Source organism: Macaca fascicularis, chromosome 7, assembly GCF_037993035.2.
Source record: "Macaca fascicularis isolate 582-1 chromosome 7, T2T-MFA8v1.1".
Classification (NCBI taxonomy): Eukaryota; Metazoa; Chordata; class Mammalia; order Primates; family Cercopithecidae; genus Macaca; species Macaca fascicularis.
The window spans coordinates 46116886-46132214 of record NC_088381.1 but is presented as its reverse complement, the minus strand read 5'-3'; the positions used below and the strand labels follow the sequence as shown (position 1 = coordinate 46132214).

At 49.3% G+C, this 15329-nt stretch overlaps 1 protein-coding gene and 1 non-coding gene across 26 annotated transcripts in view; one reads left to right on the top strand and one right to left on the bottom strand.

The window, feature by feature from the left end:
* PAQR5 (progestin and adipoQ receptor family member 5) overlaps positions 1–15329 on the bottom strand; it is a 102469-nt gene that overhangs the window by 72761 nt on the left and 14379 nt on the right. For 3 of the 25 annotated variants that reach the window (XM_073996132.1, XM_073996130.1, XM_073996138.1), the window contains exon 1: positions 15158–15295. The exons of 20 other annotated variants lie outside the window; for them this stretch is intronic. The gene's annotated coding sequence lies outside the window, so the exon portion shown is untranslated. Of the gene's footprint in view, positions 1–15153; positions 15296–15329 lie in introns of those variants that run through there. 2 more of the 25 variants (XM_073996135.1, XM_073996131.1) reach the window with 1 other exon arrangement.
* Positions 4242–4369, top strand: LOC123575002 (small nucleolar RNA SNORA77). Its single transcript, XR_006700174.2, has one exon. It is a non-coding gene; the product is annotated as a small nucleolar RNA SNORA77 (small nucleolar RNA).

Below are 15329 nucleotides of genomic sequence, written 5' to 3'. Positions count from 1 at the left end.
TAGGGAAGTGGCTGAGACCAGACTTCAGGGTCACACTGGTCTGGGTTTCAGACCTGGCTTCTCTACGCACTGACTGGTGCCTTGAACATGTTGCTTAACTTTCTCAGCCTTGCTCTTAGCTTTCTCAGCCTCTCTGTCCTTAGCTTATAAACTGCATAAAGATGAAATGAAATAATGTACATAAGGTTCTTTGCATAGAGCGTGGCTGGCAGCAAACAGTTCAATCAAAGATCATTATTATTATTAGCTTGATTTATATCATTCTCTGATTATTTTAAGTGTTATCGTTTTGGTAGCCACAATTTAGATTCCTGAAAGACAGGACCTAGATCTATTTTCATTATAGAAGAAGAGGCTTGGCTGGGCACAGTGGCTCACACCTGTAATCCCAGCATTTTGGGAGGCCAAGGTGCAGATCACCTGAGGCCAGGAGTTCGAGCCTGGCCCACATGGTGAAACCCTGTCTCTATTAAAAATACAAAAATTAGGCCAGGTGAGGTAACTCACACCTGTAATCCCAGCACTTTAGGAGGCTGAGGCTGGCGGATCACCAGAGGTCAGGAATTTGAGACCAGCCTGGCCAACATGGTGATATCCTGTCTCTACTAAAAATACAAAAAAATTAGCTGGGTGTGGTGGCAGGAGCCTGTAATCCCAACTATTTGGGAGGCTGTGGCAGGAGAATCACTTGACTCCAGAAGGTGAAGGTTGCAGTGAGCCAGAGAGCATACCACTGTACTCCAGCCTGGGCAACAGAGCGAGACTCCGTCTAAAAAAAAATAAGAGACTCAATGGAACATGTTGACTGTTCTACTCAGAGACTGGCTATTCATCCATCTGTCCGTCCACTCATCCACTCCTCCATGTGGTGCATCAGCTCTGTGGCAGGTGCTCTGCTGACAGCTGGGGACACAGAGGAATAAACACAGCCTGGGCCTTGGGGGAGCTCCCTGCAGAACAGGGGAGACACACAAACTTGTGAGCCCATGTGCTAGACGCTGTGTGGATGGTGGAGACAAAAGTGCTATGGAGGCATCCGGGCAAGGAAACCTTCACGTGTGGGGGAAGCAGGCTTAGGGTCACTTTACAGAGGAGATGGCGTGTGAATGGAGCATAGGAGAGCATGAAGAATCTGTCAGCTCAGGAAGGGAGAGGGCACGCTGGCAGAAGGGAGAGCTTGAGCAAAGGCACAGAGGTGTGACTGTGGGGGGCATGTCACGGGAACAGCCACTCACCCCTTGGGGTCCCTTTAGCCGACCGGAATGTATGTTTCCTCTTCTGGCTACTTAGGGCAGCGCTGGGTGAGTTGTGGGTGGGAGAGAACCCAGGCTGCCTGGGGAGACTGGGAGGACAGCCCCACTAAGGAGGGGGGGTTTTGCCTTTGTTTTCCTTCTCAAACTCTTTCCCGAAGGAGGCTGCTGCTGGGGAGAGGCAGGGGAAGGGGAAGGTGGAGTACGTGGCCCCACCCCATCCCTTTCACCGCCTCCCTGTCCTGCCCCACACGGCTTGCCGGCCATATCCTGGGCTTTCTCTCTGCTCTGCTTGGGGAGAAAACCTTGGCCCCACACTGGGCACCCCCTTCTTACAGGCCATTCATCAAGAAGGTGGGGGTGATGGAGGACTGTCTCCCTCCAGGAAGGCTGCAAGAGGCAGAGAGAGCTCTGGGTTCTGAGCTTGCTTGCCGCAAACTTGCTCTGGGGCTTTGGATAAACTCCCCTCCCCTCTCTGACCTCAGTGTTTCTCCCAGGAGAGGGGGAGCCCTGGGAGGCTGTGATCCCAACTTGGGCATTCTACGGGGCAGCTCCCAGGGATTCAAGCGTCCTCCCACTCAAAGCCGTTTGTCCTCACCTCTCCTCTCTCTAAAACTATTCTTGCTGGAACACCTCCTCTCTCCTCCCTGCAGCCACTGCCACTGGAGATGTGCCCAAGTCTTCATCCCTTGCCACATGCTCCCACTTTCTCTGTTGTCAACGGGCCCTAAAGCATCTTCCTGGAAGCCTCAGAGCCAACGCATCTGCAGGCATTTGCTCAATATGCCTGCAGGTGAATGTTAGTGAATCTCAAAAGCACCCTAGGCACTGGGGAGACTGAGACTTCTAAATTAAACCTCCAAGTGCCTCCAGGAGCTTAGAGTTTGGTAGAAAGATGACACAAATGAAAAGCTGACTGTGTGTAAGGACAGGAAACTCTAAGGAGTGGAGAGAGGGGGAAAGAGCTGAATACTGTGGGGTAGATACGATGAGAAGGAGGGGCACACTAGGATGAAAGAGTGTAGAAAGCAGAGACTTCTGACGCCTAAAGTGTTTAAAAAATAATCCGCATGGGTTGGGCACAGTGGCTCACACCCGTAAGCACTTTAGGAGGCTGAGGCGGGAAGATCACTTGAGTCCAGGAGTTCAAGACCAGCCTGGGCAACATAGTGAGACTCCATCTCTGCAACAATAATAATAATAATAATAATAATAATAATAAAGAAATTAGCCAAGTGTGGTGGTGCATGCCTGTAGCCCCAGCTACTAGGGAGGCTGAGGCAGGAGAATCACTTGAGCCTGAGGTCGAATAACATGGTCGAGTGAACCATGTTACTGCCACTGCACTCAAGCCCAGGCAACAGAGCGACACCTTGTCTAAAAAAAAAAACCCAGCGTGATACTGCAATGGTGGAAACATGACATTAAGCATTTGTTAAAGTCCATAGAATGCACAACATAAAGCGTAAGCCCTAATGTAAAGGAGGGACAATAGTTAATAACAATGCATCCATGTTGGTTCATCAGTTTTAACAAACACACTACACTAATGCAAGATGTTAATAACAGGGGAGTGGGGAGGGAGGGAATGGAAACTACTTTATGCACAGTTCTTCTATAAACCTACATCTGCTCTAAAACATAAAGTCTATTAAGAAAACAAAAGGCCAGGCGCGGTAGCTCACGCCTGTAATCCCAGCACTTTGGGAGGCCGAGGCAGGCAGATCACCTGAGGTCAGGAATTTGAGACCAGCCTGGCCAACAAGGAAAACCCTGTCTCTACTAAAAATACAAAAATTAGCCGGATATGGTGGCGGGCGCCTGTAATCCCAGCTATTCAGGAGGCTGAGGCAGGGAGAATTGCTTGAACCTGGGAGGCGGAGGTTGCAGTGAGCCAAGATTATGCCATTGCACTCCAGACTGTGCAACAGAGTGAGACTGCCTCTCAAAAAAAAAAAAAAAGAAGCCAATATTAAAAGACCAAGAGCTGTCAACATAAAAAACCTCGCTCCCAGTTCCTTTTGATAAATCTGAAGATCTACAGCCCTGGACTGAATTTGCACATGGAAAGAACAGGCTGCAGCCCAGGAGACACAGCTCCTTCACATGGGTAGTCATCCTTAGGTTTGCTGAGGCCTCACTACTCCTGCCAGGCTTGGCTGGGAGCTTTGGGGAGTTTGGGGCCCTGGTGATAAAAGTCAGGTGTCTGATCACAGAGAAGCAGACAGACAAATTTGGCTGGGGTCTCTGGAGCACCATTTCCCCAGGTGCTGGAAAATGATGATATCAAATGGGAAATGATGAAGAAAGTGAGGAAAACCAGGACAGTTTTCAGACAAGTTGAATTTGATTTGCACGTATTTGCAGTTAAAAAAATACGTGACTGCATCTTGGAGGAGAAGTTGAGGCTGCAGATAAATTTCAGAGGGAGAGAAAAGTGACTTTCAAAGCCCAGGGAATACTTGAGGTCCCACCAAGGAGAGGAATACAGATAGGGGAGCCGCAGGGATAAGAAAGAGTAGGTTCATGGGATGATGTGGTAGAGGCGATGATAAGGGTTCACCCAGAACCTTAGTTTCCCGGGCAGATGGCTGTGAGTAGAAACTGTGGTGGGAGGAGAGGTAGACAAGGCTTAAGGAGACAGGAGGGGTCAGGTGTTTGGGGAGTGGTCAGGAACCAGCCAGGTGACAGGCAGGGAACTTGGTAGGCTGCCTGGGTTAATGGAGTCCGAGTTCGTACCTGCCCTGGGGCTGGTAGCGGAAATGGAGAGCGGGCAGGAATATGCTTGATCATTCATTCATTCATTCATTCATTCATTCATTCTTTCAGCACATATTTCCTGAATACCTACTATATCCAAAGCTATAGTAGGAAAGATATGGGGATGAAGAAACAGACACAACTGTTCTAACCCATAAGAGCTCACATTCTAGTGTAGATCTGCACTAACAATTGCCACACGGCATATCTAATAGTAAAGCAGTGGCTACTGCAGACTCACTATGCATCTGGCTGCATTGCCAGGTGGCTGCTCATTCCCTCTTCCAGAGAAACAAACATTCCAGCGTGCTGTGGCCGCCTGACTTATAAGGGCAATGCAGCTGCCTGGAGATAGACAGTGCTTAAAAAATAGTGGTTATGCCTCTAGGGGAGCACAGAGGAGAGCGTTATGTTAGGGAGTCAGGGGAGACTTCTTGAAGTAATGAAACTCGGGGCCGGGTGCGGTGGCTCACGCCTGTAATCCCAGCACTTTGGGAGGCTGAGGCGGGTGGATCACCTGAGGTCAGGAGTTCGAGGCCAGCCTGGCCAACATGGCGAAACCCCATCTCTACTAAAAATACAAAAATTAGCCGGGCATGGTGGTGGGCACCTGTAGTCCCAGCTACTTGGGAGGCTGAAGCAGGAGAATCACTTGAGCCTGGGAGGCAGAGATTGCAATGAGCCAAGATCGCCCCACTGTACTCCAGCCTGGGCGACAGAGCAAGACTCTACCTCAGGGGAAAAAAAAAAAAAAAAAGGAAAGAAAGCTTGGGATCAGTCTTGAAGAGTCAACAGGAGTGCCACAGTTATGGGGTAGAGTTGAGGGTACAGCAGGAGAGGGCCTTTGAGGTAGGAAGAAGGTGTGCCATTCGAGGTCCTGTCTGTAGTTCAGCGCGGAAGTATACAGGGTATGGAGTAGCAGGAGGCCAGAGTGGAGCCCAGAAAACAGAGGCCAGATGAAGAATTGCTGTGAGCTGCATATGAATGAGGTGGGAATGAATGCTCTAGGGGGACTGGGAAAAGAGGACCTGAGCCTCAGGGATGGTGATGAGACAGAGGCCGGCCACCCCAATTGTGGTGGCCAGGAGAATGCTGAGGAGTGAATGCAGACCAATTTCAAACCCTGGCTCCATCATTTACTGTGTGCCCTTGGACAGATTCCTTAGTCTCTGAGTTTCTAATCACTTAAATGAGCATCATAAAAGTTTCAACGGCTCCGGTGAGGATGGTATCTACCAGATGACAAGGACTCAATAAAGGGCTATTATCACCATTGCATTGTAAGCTGTCTCAGGTCTGCATTAATGCTCTCTCCTGTGCCTTCTGCCCTTGGTTTATAAAACTGCTGAAAACAGACTGTTTCTCCTCCAGCTCTGACCCACCTCTCTGGCTGGAGCCATGGCAAAGGGGCGATCCCTGTGTGAGGATGGCAGGGGGTTGCCATGGTGACCTCCCAGCTTGGCTTAGGACTCTGAGTGTACTGAGCCTTTTTTCTTCCTTCTTCTTCTTTTTTTTTTTCAGCCCTAGCTATCCCAGCTATTCTAAATATTTACTGCTAGGCGATTATTACACATCTGAAAAAGCTGAATGATATTCCCTAGCACATTGCAGAGAAAAACGGAAAACAATCCACATTTCTGGCAACAGAGAACTGGCTGGGTAACTTACAGCACATCCATGCAAAACTCTACCGTGGGGCTATTAAAAATGGCACAGATCTGTGGTAACTGACAGGAAACGGTGTCATGACAAGTTGTTAAAGGAAAAAAAGCAGGTTATAGAACAGCCTAAATCCCGTAATACTGTCTATATAAAATGGTGTTACATTTAACTGCTTCGTATTTATGAACAGAAGAAGATTTCGAAGGCTGTTCACTGTGGCTCTCTCTAGATGGTAGTGGTAGATCAGAAAATCTAGGGATTTGCTTTACTCTTTCTCCGTTTCTGTAACAACAGGAACTCATTTGCTGACAATGAGCATGTGAATTCTTTTTTCTTTTTCTTTCTCTTTCTTTCTTTTAAGCCATTGCTATTAGAAGAAAATAAATGAATGACTCCTCTAACTCTTGGCCAGTCTTAAAGGGATTAATTGTGTCAGCCAGCCCATGGTTTGTAAATGCTGGCATTTGCTTGTACACCCACCTGAGAAGGTCACAGGTGAGCCTTACTCTATGTGCTCCCATCCTGCCTGCTGGCCCAGAAGCACCACTGGCCATTCAGGGAAGCTGGGGACCAAGTCCGAAAGCCTAACAGCTCATGCATTTGGAAAAGCCACCCCATTTCCCTGAGCCAAAGGCATAAAGACGAGGGTCCCTCCCTCACCACCCTGTGTGAAGGTGGAGGCCGGTGGGAGCACTCTCACTGGGAGCAATGGCAGAGGCCATCTGTTAGTAGGCCTATATTGAGCACTCACTGTGTGCCAGCCTCTGTGTTATCCCTGGAGACTCATGGAGATCCAGGTAGACTCTTAGCCTAATGGACAGAGGGCTCCGGGAAGGGCTTGGAAATCCAAATCCTTCTCATTGTTCCTGCAGGGTTCTGTTCTCCTGCCCCATGGTCCACACTTTATGTTCAAACAAGAAAATAGTGCAGTCCCCAGCAGTAGGCCCTGGAAACCCCACTCCTTAGCATATCCTCAAGCCCTCCACAGTCCCTGAGTCCCACCTCCCACCGGCCTTGCCGTATACCCGCCCACCTCTCATTTCAGTCCTTAGTGCACCAGGAACTTCCCACCCCCATGTGCTCTTTGTGCTTGCTACTTGCACTGGATGAGACATCTGTTCCTCCATCGCTTCTTGATGAAATTCTTCCCCTTCCCCTTCCCCTTCCCCTTCCCCTTCCCCTTCCCCTTTCTCTTCCCCTTCCCCTCCTTCTTCCTTCTCCTTCTCCTTCTCCTCCTTCTCCTTCTTCTTCTTCCAGGTCTCACTCTGTCACCTGGCCTGGAGTGCAGTGGTGCAAACACAGCTCACTACAGCCTCCACCTCCTAGGCTGAGATGATCCTCTCACCATAGCCTCTCTCCTGAGTAGCTTGGACCGCAGGCACATGCCACAATGCCTGGCTAGGTTTTTGTTGTTTTTTATTTTTTGTTTTATTGAGACGGAGTCTCACTCTGTCACCTAGGCTGGAGTGCAGTGGTGCGATCTCGGCTCACTGCAACCTCTGCCTCCTGGGTTCAAGCAATTCTCCTTAGCCTCCCGAGTAACTGGGGTTACAGGTGCCCACCACCACGCCCAGCTGATTTTTGTATTTTTAGTAGAGATGGGGTTTCACCATGTTAGCCATGGTTGGTCAGGCTGGTCTCGAACTCCTGATCTCAGGTGATCTGCCTGTCTCGGCCTCCCAAAGCGCTGGGATTACAGACATAAGCCACCACACCTGGCCCTGGCTAGTTTTATTTTTTATTTTACTTTATTTTATTTTATTTTTGTAGAAATGGGGTCTTGCTATGTTTCCCAGGCTGGTCTTGAACTCCTGGGCTCAAGTGACTCTCCCACCTTGACCTCCAAAAGTGCTGGGATTACAGGCATGTAATCCTGTCTTCTTGACAAAATTCTTCCTTTTCTTACGGCTAAACGCAAATGTCACTTGCTCTATAATGTTTTCTAGGGCAAAATTAGCTTCCACTCTCTTCTGGGTTCCAGTACAAGGGTATCTATCATTTCATTTGCAAACTTCAATTAGATGCCAGTGTCCTGGTTTCCATCGGGTCAAGACAGACTGAGCTTGTCTTGGTCATTGCTGTGCCCGTGGTGCCCAGCCCAGGAACACTGTTCAGTGTTCCTGTTCAGTGAATGAATGTTTGCTGAGCCACTGAATGACTTCTGCTGTCCACTGCACTCTGAGCCCTAGAGGCAGGATCTGGCCCGGTTGTCTGGCATCTTCTACCCAGTGGTTGCCATGCTGTGTTCACGAAAACTGCACTTCGGTGCCAAAATTGTATATCTGTTCGGTCCAAAGATATTTATTTCAAAAGTTTAAACGTCAGAAATCTCAAACAAACTAATTGTAAAACAAAATGTAGGAGACAACTGGGAAAATGTGAACATTTACTTTTTTATGATAATGAGGAATTCTCAATTCTTAAGGTACAGTAATAACACTGTGGTTATGTGTTTTATTGGGCCATTTTCCTTTGGAGATGTATACTGAAGTAATTGCAGATAAAATGATATGATGTCTCAGACTGGCTGTAACAGAATCTGGTAGGGATCCAGAGGACTGGGTAAGAGTATAGATGAAAAACGTTGGCCATGAGTTGGTAATTGCTGGAGCCAGGCATGGAAACTAATCATACTAATCTCTCAATCTTTGTATATGCTTTGAAAAGGAGAGAATAACAATGTCAGAAAAAACCCTGAAATGTGAAATATGACTTTTGAGTCCTTCTCAGGCATTGCATGCCTATAGACAAAGCAAAACTCTGTTGCAAGAATAATTATCACTCTATTCACAGACTTTCCTAACATGTGGGATATCAACATGACAGCTTTGAAACTGATACAGGAAGTGTGCATCAGAGTCTCCATCTGAACAAGATAAAACCAAAGAACTTAAAGGCAAATCGGAAATGCTTTAGAAACAAAAATTGTGGCTCCTTATAAATAAAAGACGGCAGTCTCTGAAAAAAAGCCAAAAGACCTTGTCAGCGGAAAATATTCGAAGATATCACACAAATATATCTTCTCACTATTCCCCAACTAGGGTAGAGTCAGGAAAAGCTTTTTCTAGAAAATTTTACAGGGAAAAAAACATACTTGTGACATAATGATATTGCTAACATCCTTTGATTTTGAATTTCTGCTTTAAAGGGATCAAATAGTATCCCTTCTTGAACTTTCCATGACTGAATTTTGAGGTGGATAGGTTTTAATGTTTTGAATATTTCATTTTTGTTTATTTTATCTGCCTACATAGACCAGAATGAGAATGTGTATTTTTCTAAGTCAACCTTTATTGGTATTCTAAAGCATTTTTATATTTAAAATTATTAAATATTTCGGTTTCCTGTTTTACATTTTTTAAATACCTTTTTGTCAAATAAAAATACTGATTTCAGCATTATATGATACGCATATTATCAGCCCTGGTGCTCGTACCCCAGCATGTAATAACTATTTCCATGCATTGTCAGAGCTGGAAGGGGATGCTAGGCACCTCTCTGGATGGACATCAGAATCACCCAGAAAGTTAAAAAATACTAATGCCCAGGCCCAACCCCAGCTCATTTAAATCCAGCTCACCAAGGGTCAAGAGAGGGGAAGTGGAACCCACGTCAGTGACTGCAAAGCTAGTCCCAGGTAAGAGGAGCAGAGCCCACCTGGAGCCAGTCTGCTGCTGAGCCCTGTAGAGCTAGCACCAGGGTGCCGAACGCCAGCCTGGGCTCTTTCTGGCTCTATGCTACCCAGCTAGTTGGCCTCCAGTGTGAGTGCAGCAGGTGGGGTCCTCCCCCAAGGCTGGGAAAGGGCGAAGCCCCTGCCAGGCTGATGGAAGGTGTGACTCCAGGCCCTGACTGTTGAGTTCCCCTCACCCCAGCAGAGAAGTCTCTGGCTGCTAGGGAAGGGGAGATCCTATCTCCACCCTGCTCTCAAGCTTCTAATCTGATTGGAAACTTGAAGTCTGAGATAAAGCTGCCAGCCTGTGGAAGCCAGACCAGACCGCAGAGGAAGGAAAGGACGGAGACCCAGAGAAGACTTGGGGCGAGGGTGAGTGCCTTCACATGTCCAGGGGCAGCAGACTGGGAACGTGGAGGAGGCCATGCAGCCCCTGAGAGCAGAACCAAGACCCCCAGACAAGAGCTTCTAGGAGACAGGCTTCAGCTCAATCCACAGAGGCAAGGCACTGCTCCCACCTGCATGAGGATGGTTGCTCCATGGGCACTGAGCTCCCCACTCCAAAAATGTCCAGATCGAGTCTAAGGTTCTAATCCTGGGAAGAGGCGAGGACTGGTTAAAGCTAGGGTAGAGACAGGAGCCTGGAAACCTCTCTGGCAGCAAGTCCCAAGCCCAGCTGTGTATCCAAATAACCTAGGGGCTTGTCAGCACCCAGAGCCACCAAGGTAGGCCTATCTCAAACCTTCTGAATCAGGGTCCCTTGGGGTTGCTGCTTGGGGATCACCCTGTTATCAAGCTCCAGTGGTGAGTCCCACGCTCAGCCCGGGGAGGGAATGACCACCCTGAGCCATGCTCATTCGTGTCACGTGGCCTAGAATCCATTTGGGAGACGAGACACAACCAAAAGCAAGCAGAAGTACACGGAGCTGGGGACCCATAGAGGTCCTGAGTGCTATCCCGTACATCGGGCAATGTACGGGCAATGCCCCCTTATCCATGGCTTCAATTTTTGGGGTTTCAGTCACCTGCAGTCAACGGTGGTCCAAAAATAGGTGTGTACAGTGCAATAGGATATTTTGCGAGAGTGAGAGAGAGAGACTGGATTCATATAATTTTTTTTTTTTTTTTGGAAAAGAGTCTCGCTCTGTTGCCCAGGCTGGAGTGCAGTGGCGCGATCTTGGCTCACTGCAACCTCGGCCTCCCAGGTTCAAGCGTTTATCATGCCTCAGCCTCCCAGGTAGTTGGGATTACAGGTGCCCCCCACCACGCCTAGCTAATTTTTGTATTTTTAGTAGAGACAGGGTTTCGCCATGTTGGCCAGGCTGGTCTCAAACTCCTGACCTCAGGTGGTGATCCACCCACCTCAGCCTCCCAAAGTGCTGGGATTACAGGCGTGAGCCAACATACCTGGCATCATATAACTTTTATTATAATATATTATAATAATTGTTCCATTTTATTATTATGGTTGTTAATCTTTACTAATTTATAACTTACTCTTTACCATAGGTATATATATATATACATACACACACACACACACACACACACACACACACCCCATAGGTATATATATATAAAAACATAGTACATACCAGGTTTAGTACTATCTCTGGTTTCAGGCATCCACTGGGGTCTTGAACCATCCCCCTTGCAGATAAGGGGGACTACTGTACTAGCAGGACAAGGTGAAAAGCAGGTGCCCCAAGAAGAAGGAGGCAGAATGGATGATGGAGGTGAGTTTAAATTCAGTCCCACATCTCGGCAGTGAGTGCGTGCTCAGTGCTGGGGCCCGAGCTGGGCAGAGTGTCAGAAATGTTGGCTGCCCTCAAAGAGAACCCCATCTTTCTGAGGAGACAGACATACCCAGTGGACCATGAGCAGGTCACAGGAGAGAGGGAGACAGACATCTCTGAGGGATCACCTGCCTTCACCTGGGTGTTAAAAAGGTGTCTCAAACACGACATGGTTGCAGTTGAGTCATTATCTGACACCAAATCCTGCCTTGTGCTTCGAACAAGCTGACCCCTCTGCTTCAAGATGCATTCCTCGCCTGCCTAGACAATTCCACCACACCCTCTGTCTCAGCCTGAGCCCCACTTCATCAGCCTCCAGCGCACCCCTCTTCTCTGAGCCCCTGCTGTGGCTCAGGCTGACTGGGTACTCCCAGAGCACACCAATGCCCCTCCTTGGGCTCCTGCCTTGCTCACTGCTGAGTCCTCGCAACTAAACATTGCCTGACGTATGGGACAGCACTCAGAAAAGATCTGCCTGGTAGCTCGGAGAAGTTCAGAGAAGAAACCCTGAGCAAGGATGCTGGTGCAGTCAGGGCAGGCTCCTGGTGGAGGCGGTGCTTTAGGTGGATACCAAAGAGGCTGAGGACTTGCTTTGGCAGAAGAGGGAACGATGTCCCCAGGGACAGCAGAGGCACAAGGCAGGGAGGCAGGCTGGCAGACGGCAAGGAGGGAGGCCTGCTGGTGCTGAGCTCAGAGAGGCAAGAGGCGGGAGCACAGCATGGGGAGAAGGGGAAAGGAGGGTGGGCACGTGGAGAAGGCCAAGACATAGCACCATGGATACATTTCAATGCCAGGCCAGTGAGGGACCATCCAGGAAGCCGCTGCACCTCCCTAGATGATTTGCATTTGTGGGAAGCTTTTCCAGCAATCATTAACTGAGCTTTACCTGCTGGGAGTGGGGGGCATTGTTAACCTATAAAGCTGTAGGTGAGCCATTTCACGTAATCATTACCCAAAGAGCATACCTCATAGGTGAGGGGAAAATGGTCAGGGCAGCCAAGAAGCCAGGGAGATGTGAACTGGCAGAGGGAAGAAGCCTGCATGGACCTGGGTAGGGGGGTGGACCGGCATGGGCCCAGACCCTCAGCAGAGACTGCAGGGCACTAGAGGTCAGAGAAGGACTCAGGACCTAGATGGGAAAGGGCGTGACTTGCAAGTGGCCCCACAGCCAATGGGGAGTTTAGATGGGGTGGGGGAGCCTGGGCAGATGCCCCCGCCTGCATAATGTACAGCCACTCCCCCTGGTGTGTGTGGCATTTGGGCTCCAGAGTCAGCTCACCTTGGCTTTGAGTCCCGAAGCCCCTCTGGGTCTGACTTTCCTCCCTTGTGAAATGGAGATGATGGTGTTTGATTTGAAACACCACTACTGAGCACTCAATCTATTCTAAACCCCTTATGGGCTGGGCGCAGTGGCTCATGCCTGTCATCCCAGCACTGTGGGGGCTAAGGTGGGTGGATCACCTGAGGTCAAGAGTTCCAGACCAGCCTGGCCAACATGGTGAAACCCCGTCTTTACCAAAAATACAAAAACTACCCGGGCCGGGTGGCATGCGCCTATAATCCCAGCTACTCAGGAGACTGAGGCAGGAGAATTGCTTGAACCCAGGAGGCGGGCATTGCAGTGAGCCAAAATCCCACCACTGCACTCCAGCCTGGGTGACAGAGCAAGACTCCATCTCAAAATAAATAAATAAATAAATACCTTATGGGCATTTTACACCCCACTTAATTTTCACAGCATCTCTTTAGGTGGACACTTTTTTTTTTTTTTAAGATGGACACTTTTGTAATCCCCAAAGCAACTACCTCTGTGGGGTGTTTCAAGCATCAGTAAGCGTAAGCCCCATGTATAAGTCCTTGAGGCACAACTGGGACTCTCAAAAAGAGCAACTGTCATTCTAACTTATGACCAGGGACATGCCTTCTCTGGCCTCTCCCAGGCTATGAGATAGAATGGAAAATGTATTCTCCTTCCTTCTTGCTAGGACATTATTTGTCCTGCTAACCCAATGTCATAAGTAACACATTTCACAATATTTGAACGCAGTGGTGGATTAAGAGCCCCAGTGGCTGAAATGTGACACACGGTAATTATTCTAGCGTTATTCAGCACAGGCTTTTTTTCAAAGGGTTGAGGCAAAATGCATTATTTAAAACCTTATGGCCGGGCACAGTGGCTCACGCCTGTAATCCCAGAACCTGGGGAGGCTGAGGCAGGCGGATCACCTGTGGTCAGGAGTTCCAGATCAGCCCGGCCAACATGGCGAAACCCCGTCTCTACTGAAAATACAAAAACTAGCCGGACGTGGTGGAGCACACCTGTAATTCCAGCTATTCTGGAGACTGAGGCTTGAGAATCACTTGAACCCAGGAGGCGGAGGTTGCAGTAAGCCAAGGTCAGACCATTACACTCCAGCCTGGCAGCAGAGGGAGACTCTGTCTCAAAAAAATGAAACAACAACAAAAAAAAAACCTATAAATAATGAGAATAACGGTTCATCTAAATCAGCCCCCAATAGCGTGCAGCCCGAGCTCAGAAGGTGTAAATAGTAAGCCCTCCGCCTTGCCCGAGCCTTCACAGCCCAGGACCACCTCTGAGGCTCCAGGCTGGCCTTAAGCTCCTGACCCAAGTTCCTCCCAGAGCCCAAGGGAAAGGAAGCGGCATGGAACTGGCAAGTGCATGACAGCGGAGGGGCGGGAGGGGAGGACTCTTACTACAACTGTCCCTAAACCCAGGTAGTCCCTCCCCCCAGAGCTCCAACTGCCATTGCTTGTCATGGGAAATGATTCAGTTTGCACAGGGAGAAAAAGCAGGGCCTTTTCTCTTTCGGATTTCTCTACGGAAATCACTTCCGTAGTTTAGACAGCTCTCCCAAACACGCGTCCCTGGGTATGTGAGGTGGAAAGTGCCGGTCAAGGTGAAGCACACTTGGAGATAGGTCCTTGTATTTCCTGGCACAGGAATGTCACACAAGGCTGGCTGTGGTAAGAAGGTAAGGCTGGGTAAGAAGGTAGAAAAGTGGTCACCTCTGCAGTGTGAGTCAGGGGCCAGCCCCTATGCCCTGAGACTGGAGATTTCACCATTCGAGACCCATTTCCTTGGGTCTTCAAGGATGCTGGAAAACCTGAAGCCATTCTGATGCTTTGGGGAGAGGGGAGGTGTTGTGGGGATTCGCTGGAATTATTAGAGCAAACTTTTCTTTTCTTATTCACACAAAGACCCAGATCTTCCTCCCTGAACAAAGTGCATTCATTTCCTCAATAATTGGCAACCATTGATGCTGTAGGGGACGCATGAGAGCAGAAGGGGTGGAGCGAAAGGGCAGAGAATGCAGTCCCAGTCATGTGAAGGCCCATCGTAAACAGTCTGTGGGGAAAGGAGCTCTGGGCAAGGAGTCCTAAGACGTGGTTCAAGTCTGACTTGAGCTGTCCCCTGGGAAGCCCAAGGGATTCTGCACAAGCTGCACACCCTTCGGTTTCCTCATCCTAGGCTGAGAAAATGGAGATGACCACTCCTGCTCTGCTCCTCCAGAGTGGTCCCTAAGATCACGTTTAATAGAGTGCCTGGCACCAGCAGGCGCCCAGACGGCGATACTGAAGGCACAACCTGGCACAGCCCGGGCACCTGAAACCCTTCGGCTCCCCCCCCCGCAGGAGTCATCTAACCCCCTAGGGACCTGGTGCAGCCTCTGTTCTTCACATACCTGCAGGACACTGGAACAAAGCCATCTTTCATAGAACAAGACCCACCTTATCAGGAGAGCTGTTTTCCCTTTGAAAGTCAAATCTGAGGCCTTGGGACAATGTGGGGTGTTCCCAGCACACCAGGCCTGGTGGAGGCCCAGCCAGACACGGCGCTCCCTCTCCTCCCCAGCATACTGCCCGGCCAGCCTGCAAGAGCATGGCTGGAATTCACCTCCTCAGACTCCTCTTCTGTTCTTTTCAGGACCTTAAGGTAATCCTGAAGGTGTGAAGCAAAAACTTTATCATCCGTGGGAGGGAATAGTCCAGATACCTACAGGCAAAAAGGCATCCAGAAGAGAGGCCAGGTAGGAATCCAGGGCCCAGAGATGTTGGGTGGCTGCGCAGGACCACACAGCGAGCTGATCACAGGGTAAGTCCAGAGGCCATGGTCTTCTTAAGCTACACCCAGAAGTAACGTTCCAGCAACCGGGTGTCTGGAACTGCCTC